This window comes from Arachis ipaensis, chromosome B5 (genome assembly GCF_059453495.1).
Source record: "Arachis ipaensis isolate K30076 ecotype BB chromosome B5, ASM5945349v1, whole genome shotgun sequence".
NCBI lineage: Eukaryota > Viridiplantae > Streptophyta > Magnoliopsida > Fabales > Fabaceae > Arachis > Arachis ipaensis.
The window spans coordinates 18,900,023-18,914,679 of record NC_142440.1 but is presented as its reverse complement, the minus strand read 5'-3'; the positions used below and the strand labels follow the sequence as shown (position 1 = coordinate 18,914,679).

Genomic DNA, 14,657 nt, shown 5'->3' with positions numbered 1-14,657 from the left:
CCGAACCCAAAGAGGGAGAGAAGGACGTGAATCCCAAGGGGGAAGACTTCCTGGGACGTCCAGTGATCAATAAGGAGTTTCCCTCTGAGGAACCTAAGGAATATGAGACTCATCTGGAGACCATAGAGATTCCATTAAACCTCCTTATGCCATTCATGAGCTCTGATGAGTATTCCTCTTCTGAAGAGAATGAGGATGTTACTGAAGAGCAAACTGCCAAGTTTCTTGGTGCAATCATGAAGCTAAATACCAAATTATTTGGCATTGATACTTGGGAAGTTGAACCTCCCTTGTTCATCAATGAACTAAGTGATCTGGATCAACTGACATTGCCTCAGAAGAGACAGGATCCTGGAAAGTTCATAATACCTTGTACCATAGGCACCATGATCTTTAAGGCTCTGTGTGACCTTGGTTCAGGGATAAACCTCATGCCCCTCTTTGTAATAGAGAAACTGGGAATCTATGGGGTGCAAGCTGCTAAAATCTCACTAGAGATGGCAGACAATTCAAGAAAACAGGCTTATGGACAAGTAGAGGACGTGTTAGTAAAGGTTGAAGGCCTTTACATCCCTGCTGATTTCATAGTCCTAGATACTGGAAAGGAAGAGGATGAATCCATCATCCTAGGAAGGCCTTTCCTAGCCACAGCAAGAGCTGTGATTGATGTGGACAGAGGAGAATTGATCCTTCAATTAAATGAGGACAACCTTGTGTTTACAACTCAAGGATCTCTCTCTGCATCCATGGAGAGGAAGCATGAAAAGCTTCTCTCAAAGCAGAGTCAACCAAAGCCCCCACAGTTAAACTCTAAGTTTGGTGTTGGGAGGCCACAACCAAACTCTAAGTTTGGTGTTGAACTCCCATATCCAAACTCTAAGTTTGGTGTTGGGGAGTTTCAACAATGCTCTGAACATCTGTGAGGCTCCATGAGAGCCCACTGTCAAGCTATTGACATTAAAGAAGCGCTTGTTGGGAGGCAACCCAATTTTTATCTAACTATATTTTTCTTAGTTATATGTCTTTATAGGTTCATGATCATGTGGAGTCACAAAATAAATATAAAAATTGAAAACAGAATCAAAAACAGCAGAAGAAAAATCACACCCTGGAGGAAGCATCTGCCTGGCGTTCAACGCCAGAACAGAGCATGGTTCTGGCGCTGAACGCCCAAAATGGGCAGCATCCTGGCGCTGAACGCCCAGAACAAGCATGGTTCTGGCGTTCAACGCCAGAAATGGCAACAAATAGGTGTTGAACACCCAAAATGGGCACCAACCTGGCGCTGAACGCCCAGAGTTGTGTGCAAGGGCATTTTACATGCCTAATGGGTGCAGGGATGTAAATCCTTGACACCTCCGGATCTGTGGACACCACAGGATCACCTCAAGATCTGTGGACACCACAGGATCATCTCAGGATCTATGAATCCCACAGGATCCCCACCCACCTCACCCTCTCTCTCTCCATTCAGGACCATCCCTTCTGTTTTTCATTCACCACTCACATCCATACACACATCCCTCCATCTCCTCCATAAGCTTTTTGTTTTTCCATTACCATTGATGGCACCTAAACCTTTAAAAGAGGGGAAGGGAAGACAAAGGCTTCCACCTCCGAGTCATGGGAGATGGAAAGATTCATCTCAAGGGTTTATAGCTCAGTGGTAGAACATGTGGCTGCAAATCAAGAGATCCCCGAGATACCTCAGGGGATGCACTTCCCTCCACATAAATATTGGGAGCAAATCAACACCTCCCTAGGAGAATTAAGTTCCAACATGGGACAACTAAGGGTGGAACATCAAGAGCACTCCATCATCCTTCATGAAATAAGATAAGATCAAAAAAGCAATGAAGGAGGAGCAACAAAGACAAGGAAGAGATATAGAAGAGCTCAAGGACATCATTGGTTCCTCAAGAAGGAAACGCACCCATCACTAAGGTGTATTCATTCCTTGTTCTTATTTCTTCTGTTTTTCGTTTTCTATGTTATGTGCTTATCTATGTGTGTGTCTTCATTACATGATCATTAGTAGTAGTAACTATGTCTTAAAGTTATAAATGTCCTATGAATCCATCACCTCTCTTAAATGAAAAATGTTTTAATTCAAAAGAACAAGAAGTACATGAGTTTCGAATTTATCCTTGAACTTAGTTTAATTATATTGATGTGGTGACAATGCTTCTTGTTTTCTGAATGAATGCTTGAACAGTGCATATGTCTTTTGAAGTTGTTGTTTAAGAATGTTAAATATGTTGGCTCTTGAAAGAATGATGACTAGGAGACATGTTATTTGATAATCTGAAAAATCATAAAAATGATTCTTGAAGCAAGAAAAAGCAGCAAAGAGCAAAGCTTGCAGAAAAAAAAATAGGCGAAAAAAAATATAAAAAGAAAAAGAAAAAGCAAGCAGAAAAAGCCAAAAGCTCTTAAAACCAAGAGGCAAGAGCAAAAAGCCAATAACCCTTAAAACCAAAAGGAAAGGGAAATAAAAAGGATCCCAAGGCTTTGAGCATCAGTGGATAGGAGGGCCTAAAGGAATAAAATCCTGGTCTAAGCGGCTAAACCAAGCTGTCCCTAACCATGTGCTTGTGGCGTGTAGGTGTCAAGTGAAAACTTGAGACTGAGCGGTTAAAGTCAAGGTCCAAAGCAAAAAAAAAAAAAAAAAAGAGTGCGCTTAAGAACCCTGGACACCTCTAATTGGGGACTTTAGCAAAGCTGAGTCACAATCTGAAAAGGTTCACCCAATTATGTGTCTGTGGCATTTATGTATCCGGTGGTAATACTGGAAAACAAAGTGCTTAGGGCCACGGCCAAGACTCATAGAGAAGCTGTGTTCAAGAATCATCATACTGAACTAGGAAAGTCAATAACACTATCTGAACTCTGAGTTCCTATAGATGCCAATCATTCTGAATTTCAATGGATAGAGTGAGATGCCAAAACTATTCAAGAGGCAAAAAGCTATAAGTCCCGCTCATTTAATTGGAGCTATATTTCATTAATAGTTTGGAATTTATAGTATATTCTCTTCTTTTTATCCTATTTTATTTTCCGTTGCTTGGGGACAAGCAACAATTTAAGTTTGGTGTTGTGATGAGCGGATAATTTATACGCTTTTTGACATTGTTTTTAGTATGTTTTTAGTAGGATCTAGTTACTTATAGGGATGTTTTCATTAGTTTATATGTTAAATTCACATTTCTGGACTTTACTATGAGTTTGTGTGTTTTTCTGTGATTTCAGGTATTTTCTGGCTGAAATTGAGGGACTTGAGCAAAAATCAGATTCAGAGGTGAAGAAGGACTGCTGATGCTGTTGGATTCTGACCTCCCTGAACTCAAAGTGGATTTTCTGGAGCTACAAAACTCGAAATGGCGCGCTTCCAATTGCGTTGGAAAGTAGACATCCAGGGCTTTCCAGCAATGTATAATAGTCCATACTTTTTCCAAGTTTAGACGACGTAAACTGGCGTTCAACGCCAGCTCTCTGCCCAATTCTGGATTTCAGCACCAGAAAGGGATCAAAAACCAGAGTTGAACGCCAGAAATGGATCACAACCTGGCGTTCAACTCCACAAATGGCCTCTGCACGTGGAAAGTTAAAGCTCAGCCCAAGCACACACCAAGTGGGCCCCGAAAGTGGATTTATGCAACAATTACTTACTTTTGTAAACCCTAGTAGCTAGTTTATTATAAATAGGACCTTTTACTATTGTATTAGGCATCTTTGGACGCCTAGTTCTTAGATCAGAGGGGCTGGCCATCTCGGCCATGCCTGGACCTTTTACTTATGTAATTTTAACGGTAGAGTTTCTACACTCCATAGATTAAGGTGTGGAGCTCTGCTGTTCCTCAAAGATTAATGCAAAGTACTACTGTTTTCTATTCAATTCATCTTATTTCGCTTCTAAGATATTCATTCGCACTTCAACCTGAATGTGATGAAAGTGACAATCATCATCATTCCCTATGAACGCGTTCCTGACAACCACCTCTGTTCTACATTAGATTGAATGAGTATCTCTTAGATCTCTTAATCGGAATCTTCGTGGTGTAAGCTAGAATGATGGCGGCATTCAAGAGAATCCGAAAAGTCTAAACCTTGTCTGTGGTATTCCGAGAAGGATTCAATGATTGAATGACTGTGACGAGCTTCAAACTCGCGATTGCTGGGCGTAGTGACAGACGCAAAAGGATAGTAAATCCTATTCCAGCATGATCGAGAACCGACAGATGAATAGCCGTGCCGTGACAGGGTGCGTTGACCATTTTCACTGAGAGGATAGGATGATACCATTGACAAGGGTGATGCCTCCAGACGATTAGCCGTGCCGTGACAGGGCATTTGGATCATTTTCCCGAGAGAAGACCGAAAGTAGCCATTGACAATGGTGATGTATCACATAAAGCCAGCCATGGAAAGGAGTAAGACTGATTGGATGAAGATAGCAGGAAAGCAGAGGTTCAGAGGAACGGAAGCATCTCTATTCGCTTATCTGAAATTCTCACCAATGAATTACATAAGTATTTCTATCCTTTATTATTTATCTTTTAATTATCTAATCCAATCACATTTAACCCTACCTGACTGAGATTTGCAAGGTGACCATAGCTTGCTTCATACCAACAATCTCCGTGGGATTCGACCCTTACTCACGTAAGGTATTACTTGGACGACCCAGTGCACTTGCTGGTTAGTTGTGCGAAGTTGTGAACCATGGTACTGGCATCATGTTTGTGGCGCCATTACCAGGGAAAGAAAGAGTGATGAATTTTACATAATTAAAGTGTAATCACAATTTCTGCGCACCAAGTATTAGGAAGTTTAAAGTGACAGAAGATTGCTACTACCTAACATGAGTAATTTGCCGGGGTGGAGCTGGTGTTTCCATAAGTTCTTTTCTTATTGACTCGTTAGAATTTCCATTTCTGATAGTCAATAACAAAAATAGAATTTCTATTCTGAAAATTTTGTCTCTGGTCTCAATTTTTCATATAGTTTCTTTTGGAATTTGTCTTCTCTCATATATAGTGCTAACTTAATTATATGTATTTAATGCTTTCATTGTAAAGATGTTATTATTAACTAACTTGGCCATTTCTTGACAACCAATATGCGACTTGTGTAGATCTTCGGGATGATAAGCAGTTTTTTCAAGATCATCCTGGTGCAGCGCTTATCACCACAGTGCAGGTACTTCCTAGCTTTCATTGCTTCCATTACCAATATCTATTGCTATCGCTTTGTGTCTTATTTCATTGCCTTTTAGCCTTCAGTTGGTGTTCATAAGAGAGACCATATGCTTACTTTATACATTAGTGATCTAATTTTCTCTCTTTGTTGAAGTGTGAGAAATTGAGAAAACTTATTGGTACTCTAGTTTACATTGAATGTAGTTCAAAAAAACACAGCAGGTACATATATGTTCTCTGCATCTATAAAAGTTCCAAAGGTTAGATAATATCACGTACCTAACCATATCTGCCTTTGAATACAGAATGTGAAGGCTGTTTTTGATGCGGCCATCAAAGTAGTTCTCCAGCCTCCAAAGCAGAAGAAAAAGAAGAGAAAGGGTCAAAAAATATGTTCCATATTGTGATCTTCTCAGTTCTAAATTGGTAGTTGGCAAATGATGACATGACTGTAGCCATTTCTTGGTAATCTTTGCGATTCTATATCTTTGCAGCATAACACATGATGGTGTTGGTGTTCCGCAAACATTACTGAACCAAATGTTCGGACGAGAGGGACAAGAATTCGAGGAGGGTATTAGTCTGCTCATCAGCAGAAAGTTGCTGAAGCTGATGAATGGAGACGTGCGGTATCTGAGGGAAGCTGGCAAATCATTTTTCATCTTAACAGTTGAACTGGCTGCTTCCCAGAAATTGATTGCTTAAAGTTATAGGAAAATAAAGAAATACTTTGAGTTTTTGTACATCAGAAAAGCAAGTGTGCAAGAAATCACTTTTCTTGTACAACATACCTTAAGAGTAAGAGTAACATAGTCTCAACTCTTAAGTCTTAACGCTTCTGTAACTCCTTGTATGGTACGGTGTATATATGTATTAATCTTCACGTTATTCAGCTATTCATATAAACTATTGTATATTTATATTACTTAATCTTCCTACAATTTTAGATTATTTAAGAAGCACTTTTAGTAATCAAACATTAAACAAGTCTCTGAAATTGATGTTATTCCGTCTTCACATGCTTAGCTGTAATATGATGAGGTGTGTTTTTTTTTCTTCTTTTTCTGATGTGAAAGAAGCACTTTTAGTAATCAAACATTAAACATTAAGCATATTAGTCTCACAATCCCTTGCAGCGAGGATGCATTCCTGAACCTCACTTGTCAATTGAGTGGGCAGTAAATTGTGCTCATACAGACTGACATAGATTAGTTGAGACAAATTTTGTACAGAAAGCTCTTTCTTTTCATTTTGAAGATTGTCCATTTTGGTCTCTTCCTTGTATCATTCCTTTGAAAGTGTAAAAATAGCACATGAATGAAAGAAAGTTATTGCATCTCATTTGTTGACTAATTTATTTTTTATTGGCTTTATTGAATCTGAATCATCTTTTATATCTTTATGCAGCAATTCAAAATTAAGTTCATCATTATTTTGAAGAAATTCACTGAAGTTGATGATTCATTTCATTTAAATTAGAATTTTGAATGGCGGTTGAAACTACAATTGTAAATCTGTTATGAACTCACAGTTTTCTTATATTAGAAGTGAAAGGAAGAGACATTCCATGTCATTATAAATAGTAACACAAGCTGGAGACATTCCATAATTGAGTGTCACGAACTTCAATTTTCATAGTGATTCTAGTTTTGTAGAGGGCTGTGTTATAGAACTGTAAATTCATATCTTAACCTTTAACATCTCCATTTGCATTCATTTTTAAACACATAGATTGCTCATAATTTCAGAATGCAGGAAAAAAAAGGTGAAGGAAACATTTAATTATCCAAACTTGAATCCAATTTTGATTTGCTGCATAAATAAGAGATGATTCAGAAAATTTAACCAAAAGTTAACCATATATTGAGTAAAATTGTAGTTGGCCTTGGATGAAAATAGAACTTAAATCAGTTAAATGTAAGACTGATCTTTGCTTTTTGAAAATGTTAAGGCATTGCTAAAACATCAATAAAAAAATAAGAGAACATACATATATAAATAAATAAGCCATACATCCCATGTTAAAAATTTTTTTAGCTATAAAGGAGATGGTATCAGTTGAAATTTACCTTTTGTTAGTGTAAACTTGCATTGACAGGTGGTAGAATCAGCTTCTTGTGTATCATTGGTGCCATGAATTAAAGTTTTCTATAATTCTATCCCTTTTTTCTATATTAAAATCTTATAATTTTTTAGACTTGAGAATTAGTGCAACCTATGAGAAAAAATGAACAATGAAGTATGGTTTATCTTACACCAGGCAGAATTGTTACTACTAGATACTGCATATGGTTCTGTTTGAAGAGATAAGATAAAATATTTAAAAAAAATGAAATACTAGAGTAGTTGAATTCTTTCTTTGTCATTAAACCAAAAAACAGAGGAAACACTTTGAACTTGTCATAGTAATGGTCATTCTTCTTTCATTTACTTTAAAAAATGTGTAATCTTTACAAGTAACCTATTGTACAAAATGTGTGTACTAATCTATGTCAGTCTCCTGCAGCATGCGATTCATCGTCAATTCAAGTGAGAAGTGATTTGTTGGAAGACATCTTCACTGCATGGAATTGTTAGACCTCCCATAGGATGATCATATCCAAACTCTTCCTCAGCTTGGCTCAACAAGTCTTGGATTGAATGTTGGTTCAAGTATGAAACGGAGGTCACAAACCGCTTCTGTTTCTCTCAGACATACACTGCTAGATGCCCCTTTGGGACTTTCACAGATTTTGAAGTTGCTTGGCTAGCTGAGAATGATGATGTCCTTTGAATAACAGGTAAATGAAAACCCATTTTTTTCTAGTATGTATGTAATAATAACTGCAAGGGAAACTTTCCAAGTTTAAAAGAAGAATGTGCTTTTAAGTGTTTGACACTTAAGATTGTCAATGAGTTGTGTTGTTTTTGAAGGCAAGAGCAACTGTATTTAAGCATATTCTTCTCACCACACCCTTTTGCTTGTAGTACCCCTTCTCTGCCAAGGCCTTGCTCATAACCTTAACAATGATTCCCTCACGCAACCAATAGTCCTTCCTGTTGATTTTCTCCTTTTTCTTCTACTCTTCCCTTATCAATTCTTCCAAGGTTGACTTTCTTCCACCGCCACTTTCTTTTCTCTTCAAACTATTTTCCGGATTCCTTTCCTTGTATTTATCTTCCTCATCCTCATCAAACACAGTCTTCTTCGATGAATTATCAGAATCATTAACAATGGAGTAATTCACAGTAAAAACAGTAAGATTCACAGATTAATTAATACTTATTCAACCCATAACAAGTTCACAAATTAACTAACAGAAATTATTCAATAATTGTTATAAAAAAAATACCTAGAAGCTAGAAGTCCTAGAACAGAGCAGAGCAAATCCTGAGCAAGAGGGGGACAAGGGCACGACCGAAGGGATGACAAGTGGAACAGAGATAGCGCCGGCGACGATGGAACAGAGCTACGCGATGAAAAAAGGAGGCAAGCCCGGTGACGATGGAACCGAGCTGCGCGACGGTGCTTTCAAAGCTGAAACAGTAGCTGCACGATGGTGGAATAGAGCTGCACGATAACGACGGTGGCTTCGAAGCTCCTTTCGGCGACTGCGGCGGGAGATGGACGGAGGTGAGGGAGTGAGATCGATGACGGAGAGAGGAAGGAGGAGCTCAAGGGTGATGGAAGGGATGGGTTCGCGTTTAGTCGTTGTGTGGAGTTAAGGTTGCTGGGTTGGGTAATTGGCTAGGGCATCCCAGCAAAACGATGGCGTCTTGCGTGCGACGCAGAGACAGATGAGAGAGATCGAGGAGCAGAGAGAGAGAGGATAGGAAGAGGAGAGAAGAAGATGAAGAAGACTGAAACCTTCAGAGGCGTGAACGAGAAGGTTTCTGAACCTAGATGAAGAACAATTTTGGTTTTTTGTTTTTTTAATATGTTTAACACAGATGAAAAACAATTTTGATTTTTTGTTTTTTTAATGTATTTTTGTTTTGTTGTTTCAATTATTTGAAACTATAAAATTAGGATTAATTGAATTCTAAAATTTGATTAATTTAAAAGGGTATTTTTGTCTAATCAAATAAAGGAAGGATGTTTAAGTCTTTTTATAAAATTAAATAAATATTTTTTTTATTTAATTAAAAGGGTGTTTTAGTAAAAGTGGTGATATACTATATATTTAAAAAAGAAAAAATTAAATGCTGACGTGGAAAATAAATTCCACATGTCTTATTGTTATTTGTCTATATTTTAAACGCATCGATACGTATGAATTTATCATCGTACCGTAGCAAACACCTTTAAATATTATTTTAACTAATCTACCGTTAATAAATAACTTTTCTTTCACTCCTTTCCTTCATTAAAAAATAGAAACTAGAAAATGTATGCTTTGTTTTTTTATCAAGGTCAAATTCCATTCATATAGAAGAATAGAGTACAAATACTAGGTCCAATTAGGAGATCTAAGGGTAAAAATATAATTTTTCAATAATGTAAGAAAATAACTTAAATAGAGAATTGGAATAAACAGATAAGAAAAAAAGGGTGGGGTTATATTAATAGTGCTGTCAACATTTTTTCCATTACCACCGAAGCTGTTTTCAAGATTTGCTCCCAGGCGATTGTTCTGTGTCTAGGAGGACTATGGCTACATAGATGACATCGGAGGCGGAGTCTGCCTCTCATATCCAAGGGACAATGACTCCCTAAATTTTAATTTTTTTAATAAATTAAAAATAAATTTTGGTTTATCTTTTTTAAATATTTTATTTTAATTTTCTTATATTAGAAAATTAAATTTTAAACTCTTTCAAAATTTTATGTTAGCTTCACTCCTGGTCCTGGGTAACATCCGATAAAAACTAGAAAATATATGCTTGTGTAGTTAAATTTTTATTTGTTTATATTATTAATCATATAAACTGTATTTATTTATAAAGACGGAACACATAGAAACATAAAATTGTATTTAGTAAATAAAAGATAAATAAAAATATTATATTTAAAAATATTAAATTAATATATTTTATATTTATTTTAATAAAACATTTATATTTTTATTTTTTATGTCTTATTCTTAATGTATTGTTTTATTCTATTCTTAAAAGTAAACGCAATCATAATGACTATAAAATTATTTATAGGTAATATAACTTTTTTAATCCACCAAAAGAAAAAAAAAATTATAATTTTATTGTTTGTTGTCTTTTTTATTTTTTTGAAAAAGTATAGATAGACAATGAAAATACTAAATAATGTGAACAATAGATATATCAGATATTCATTTTACTAGATGTACGAATGATTATTTTAATATTAAGATTTAAATGAATAATTTAGAGGTATAATATATTTTTATTTGATTGATAATTATTCATATTATTCAAGATAGTTATTGTTTATCTAACATTTCTCTTTTTTTTTTTCCCATTTTCACTCTTTTTTTTTTTTTTCATTTCTTCTACACACAACTTATTGCTCCCACTAGAAGAAAAACACAGAAAATCACAAAATATCTTGAAGCTTGCGACAAAAACTATCAAGGCAAGAAGTCTCAAAATCTTTGCTTAATAAGAAATTCTTAACCTTGCTATGATTTTCTCTCACCTCTCTTCCAACTTCACTCTCATCATCCATCACAATCTTAACAGCTTTGAACACACTCTCTTTTGTAAACAACCCATCTTCCTCACCTTTCTCAATTTCAATTCCAACCTTCAACTCCATACTCATCATTCTTGCATTCATAACATGATCAGCTCCCAAACGTGGCAGCAGCACAATCTGACACGTGTTCACAAGAGCCTCCGTTATGGAAGCTGAACCACAGTGTGTTATGAAGCACCCAACAGAAGGGTGCTCCAAAACCAATTGTTGCTGCACCCATCCACCGTACACAACTCCTCTTTCCTCAACTCTTTCTTTAAATCCTTCTGGTAATGCTTCTTCAATGGAATCAAACCCAACCGGTGGCTTAGATGCTGCAAGAAACGGAAAACCGGTTAGTTCAAGACCAAGCAACAGTTCTTGAAACTGGCTTTGTTGCAAAGGGGTTTCGCTTCCAAAAGCACAATAAACCACTGAACCGGGTTTGAATCGATCAAGCCATGATTTCCATTTCTCTTCTAAAGCAATGTTTGATGGCTCTGGCAAGAGAGGCCCCGAAAGCAAGCATGGCTTCTTGTAAAAATTCTCCAAGAAATCAGTGTACGGACCATCGATTTCTCTGCAACCTTTGAACCCAATTGCATCTGCTAACTCTCTTCCAATTCTGAACCGATCATATATCGGAACACCGCTTCCGAATTCCCATTTCATTGTGGAAGCTACGAAGCGAAGCTCGTGTGCATGAAGCTTCACCGATGAATCGGGAAACCCTGGTGGAGGTTTCATGAGATCAGATTCCGTTAAATCATTCCCTTGACTCTGTCTCTGTCTTGGTCCTTTATCAAAGTAGGCCATTGCAAACGGATAGAGGATCCAGTATTGCATGGATTTGATGCCGAGTTTTCGAGTTATGTTGGGTAGCCAGTGTTGGAAATCGAAGAACACGATCTTCGGGTTTAGCTCTTGAAGGAGAAGCTCGATGTCGTTCTCTGTTTGATCCATGGCTGTGGCGATCAGAGGAAAAAGAGAGAAGGGGACGTCAGAAGTAGTTTCAGCTTCACGAGGAAGGCCATGGACGTGAGGAACAGTGATGGGGATGAAGGTGATGAGGTGTGGGTGAAGGTTTAGGTGTTGAAGCTTTGAGATTGTTGTTCTCGGGACGAAGAAGGAGATTCTGTGGCCTCTCTTTGCAAGTTTGTTTGAGAAGTGAAGCAATGGGGTGTAGTGTCCCATGGCAAACCATGGAAATATGGCTATGTGTATTGGAGGAGGAGGAGATGCTTCTTCCATGGCTGCCATTGACGTGTGTGCTGTGTGTGGATTGCAGAGAAGTATATAAAACCAAATTTGGTTTTTGAGTTTCGAGGTGCTTCAACTTTCTCCCAAAATATTAGGTGATGTGTCCAAATGTGTATGATATTTAAAAGTTGAGTAAAATGAAAAAATTCCACCCCAACCTTAGCAATTGCTCAAAATAATAACTTGTCTTTTATTAATTGAAAAATGACCTTGTCACTTCTAATGATTAATTTTGTTAGACATTTTATTTTATTTCATTACAAAAAAATATTAAATACCGTTAAATTTATTATTATAATTAGTATATGTGGCAGGTTTATCAATAAATTTTTTGGTGAATATGACAATAAATTTGTCGGATAAAAAAATTATTATCAGATTAAATTTTTTTGAAGGTAAAAAAATTGGCGCGAACATTACATACATGTATATTTTGTAAAGAGAAAGTCTAAGCGTCAATATTTTTATTAAAATTTGGTCAGCATTTGACCAGCAAAAAAATAAGTAATTTTATACCATCAGATGTAATTTCATACCATTAAAAACATTAAGAATAATTAATTAATGACTATAAATCACAAAACTTGTTGACTCTTAACACTCTCTTGCATCAATAAAGCTAATAAAATATAGGAAATATTTTAAGTGCATCAAGAGTACTGATGTTCCAATTGTTTTAACCATTAATCTAAATTATAAAAAAATATATAATATATATTAATTGAAATTAACGGTGGTGCACCGGTACTCTCCGAATGCACTTGAAATGTTTCCTAAAATATATATCTATACTCAGACCTTGAAGTGATGGGAGTTGGGAGAGGGTCCCCAAATATTAAAAAAAGTTCTAATGGTGATGTATAAACATAATTTGACCAAGAAAGGATAGCATGTATTTTAGATATAGAACATGATTCACACAAGTTCAAAAGTATAGCTTTGGCATATTCAGACTTCCCACATGCATTAAGAACTCTTATAACATTACGTACAGCTTTGTGACCAAGTCTTTTATGCCATAGTTCAATTGGGTTATAATTTTGTTTATTAGATAATAAGGCATATTTAGATGAATAATCAATATTAAGTAAACCAGAATCAGACTTGTAAAGAGTTAGACTAGTAGTAACACATTTAGACACAAGACATAATGAGTTATTATTATTATTATTATTGAAATTCACATGCTGATCACAATTGTATATAGCTTTGGAATTACGAGAATTAAATTTGGATTTGCAATGATTTAAAGAATGAGGACTAGAGTCAGATTCTAAACATGATGGAGTAATATGATTGTATTTAGAAATAGCAGAATCAGAATTAAGACATAATGGGTGCTTATCAGTTAAATTCACAAATTGAACACAATTATAAATACATTTGGAATTAAGAGAATTCAAGTTAGATTTGTAAGAAATTAAAGAAGTAATGTTCTTGTCAGAATTGCTATTATTGCATTTCACAATTTGGTCTTTATTACAAGAGGCCGCTAAAATAGTTTATTGTCATTTTGTTGTGCACAAGTATTATAATTCACAAAAGAAAATGAAGAATTACAATTATTAGAATTTACAGAAAACAACAAACATTTCTTATCATCATTTTTAGTAGAAACAGATTTTGGAATAGTAAGTTAATCAAAGACATAAATTTCATTGTTAGATTTGCCTTATAGCAGAATGTCCCTGGAATCTTGATCACAAACAATACAGTGTTTAGGCCAAAACTAAAAAAAGACAGGGTTATCTTCGGCAAATCTTGAAACACACATGCTGATCACAATTGTATATAGCTTTGGAATTACAAGAAAAATAGAGAAGCCTTGATTTTGAATTATTTCAGGCACATGTAAAAGATTCGACAATTTAAAAGAAACAAGATTATTTTTATCAGCTAAAATAGAGAAGCCTTGATTTTGAAAAGAGATGCCTTTACCATTACCTACAAATAGTTTATCTGAATCTGAGTTGCTTTGTGAGGAGAACAGCAAATTTGAGGCATCATTAGTAAAATGGAAAGATTCTGCTTCACTAACCGAAAAAAGTACCCATTCAAAACATAACAAATGTGATATAACCACTGTAATTTTCAGGCAATTCATCAATAATTGCTTAAATATGATCAATTTCTTGTAACTCATAACCAATTGCAAAAAGTGAGTCAACTAGATTTCTAATTTTTACCAAATAATCGGTAATAGTACTATTCGTACCCTTAATAAAATCATTGGCTTAGATTGTTACCAATCAACATTGTTCATTTCTCTTATGTTTGCTAATTCGATCATTCATTTCTATATATACTCATTTATAAATAATATTTTTCAATTAAGAATTAGCGAAACAAAGTTAAGAATTTAAATTATTATTACAGAGAGAAAAAGAAACTACAAATCTACAATCATCAATGCTAAAAGTATATATTATTTTTACTTCATTTAATCTTTATGATAAAATACTTTGTTATTAAAATGTAATCATTTTATTATCTTAAGTTCCTAACAAAATTTTACATATTTTTTTATGAACTTTGCTAGGTAAACAATGATTTTTGTGAATAATGTG

At 35.4% G+C, this 14,657-nt stretch overlaps 2 pseudogenes across 1 annotated transcript; both read right to left on the bottom strand.

Moving 5' to 3' along the window:
• Positions 1 to 7,665: 7,665 nt before the first annotated feature.
• Positions 7,666 to 7,994, bottom strand: LOC148563511 (auxin-induced protein X10A-like; annotated as a pseudogene).
• Positions 7,995 to 10,519: 2,525 nt separating this feature from the next.
• Positions 10,520 to 12,177, bottom strand: LOC107643187 (cyanidin 3-O-galactoside 2''-O-xylosyltransferase FGGT1 pseudogene; annotated as a pseudogene). Its single transcript, XR_015883549.1, has one exon. The product of XR_015883549.1 is annotated as a cyanidin 3-O-galactoside 2''-O-xylosyltransferase FGGT1 pseudogene (transcript).
• Positions 12,178 to 14,657: the final 2,480 nt, after the last annotated feature.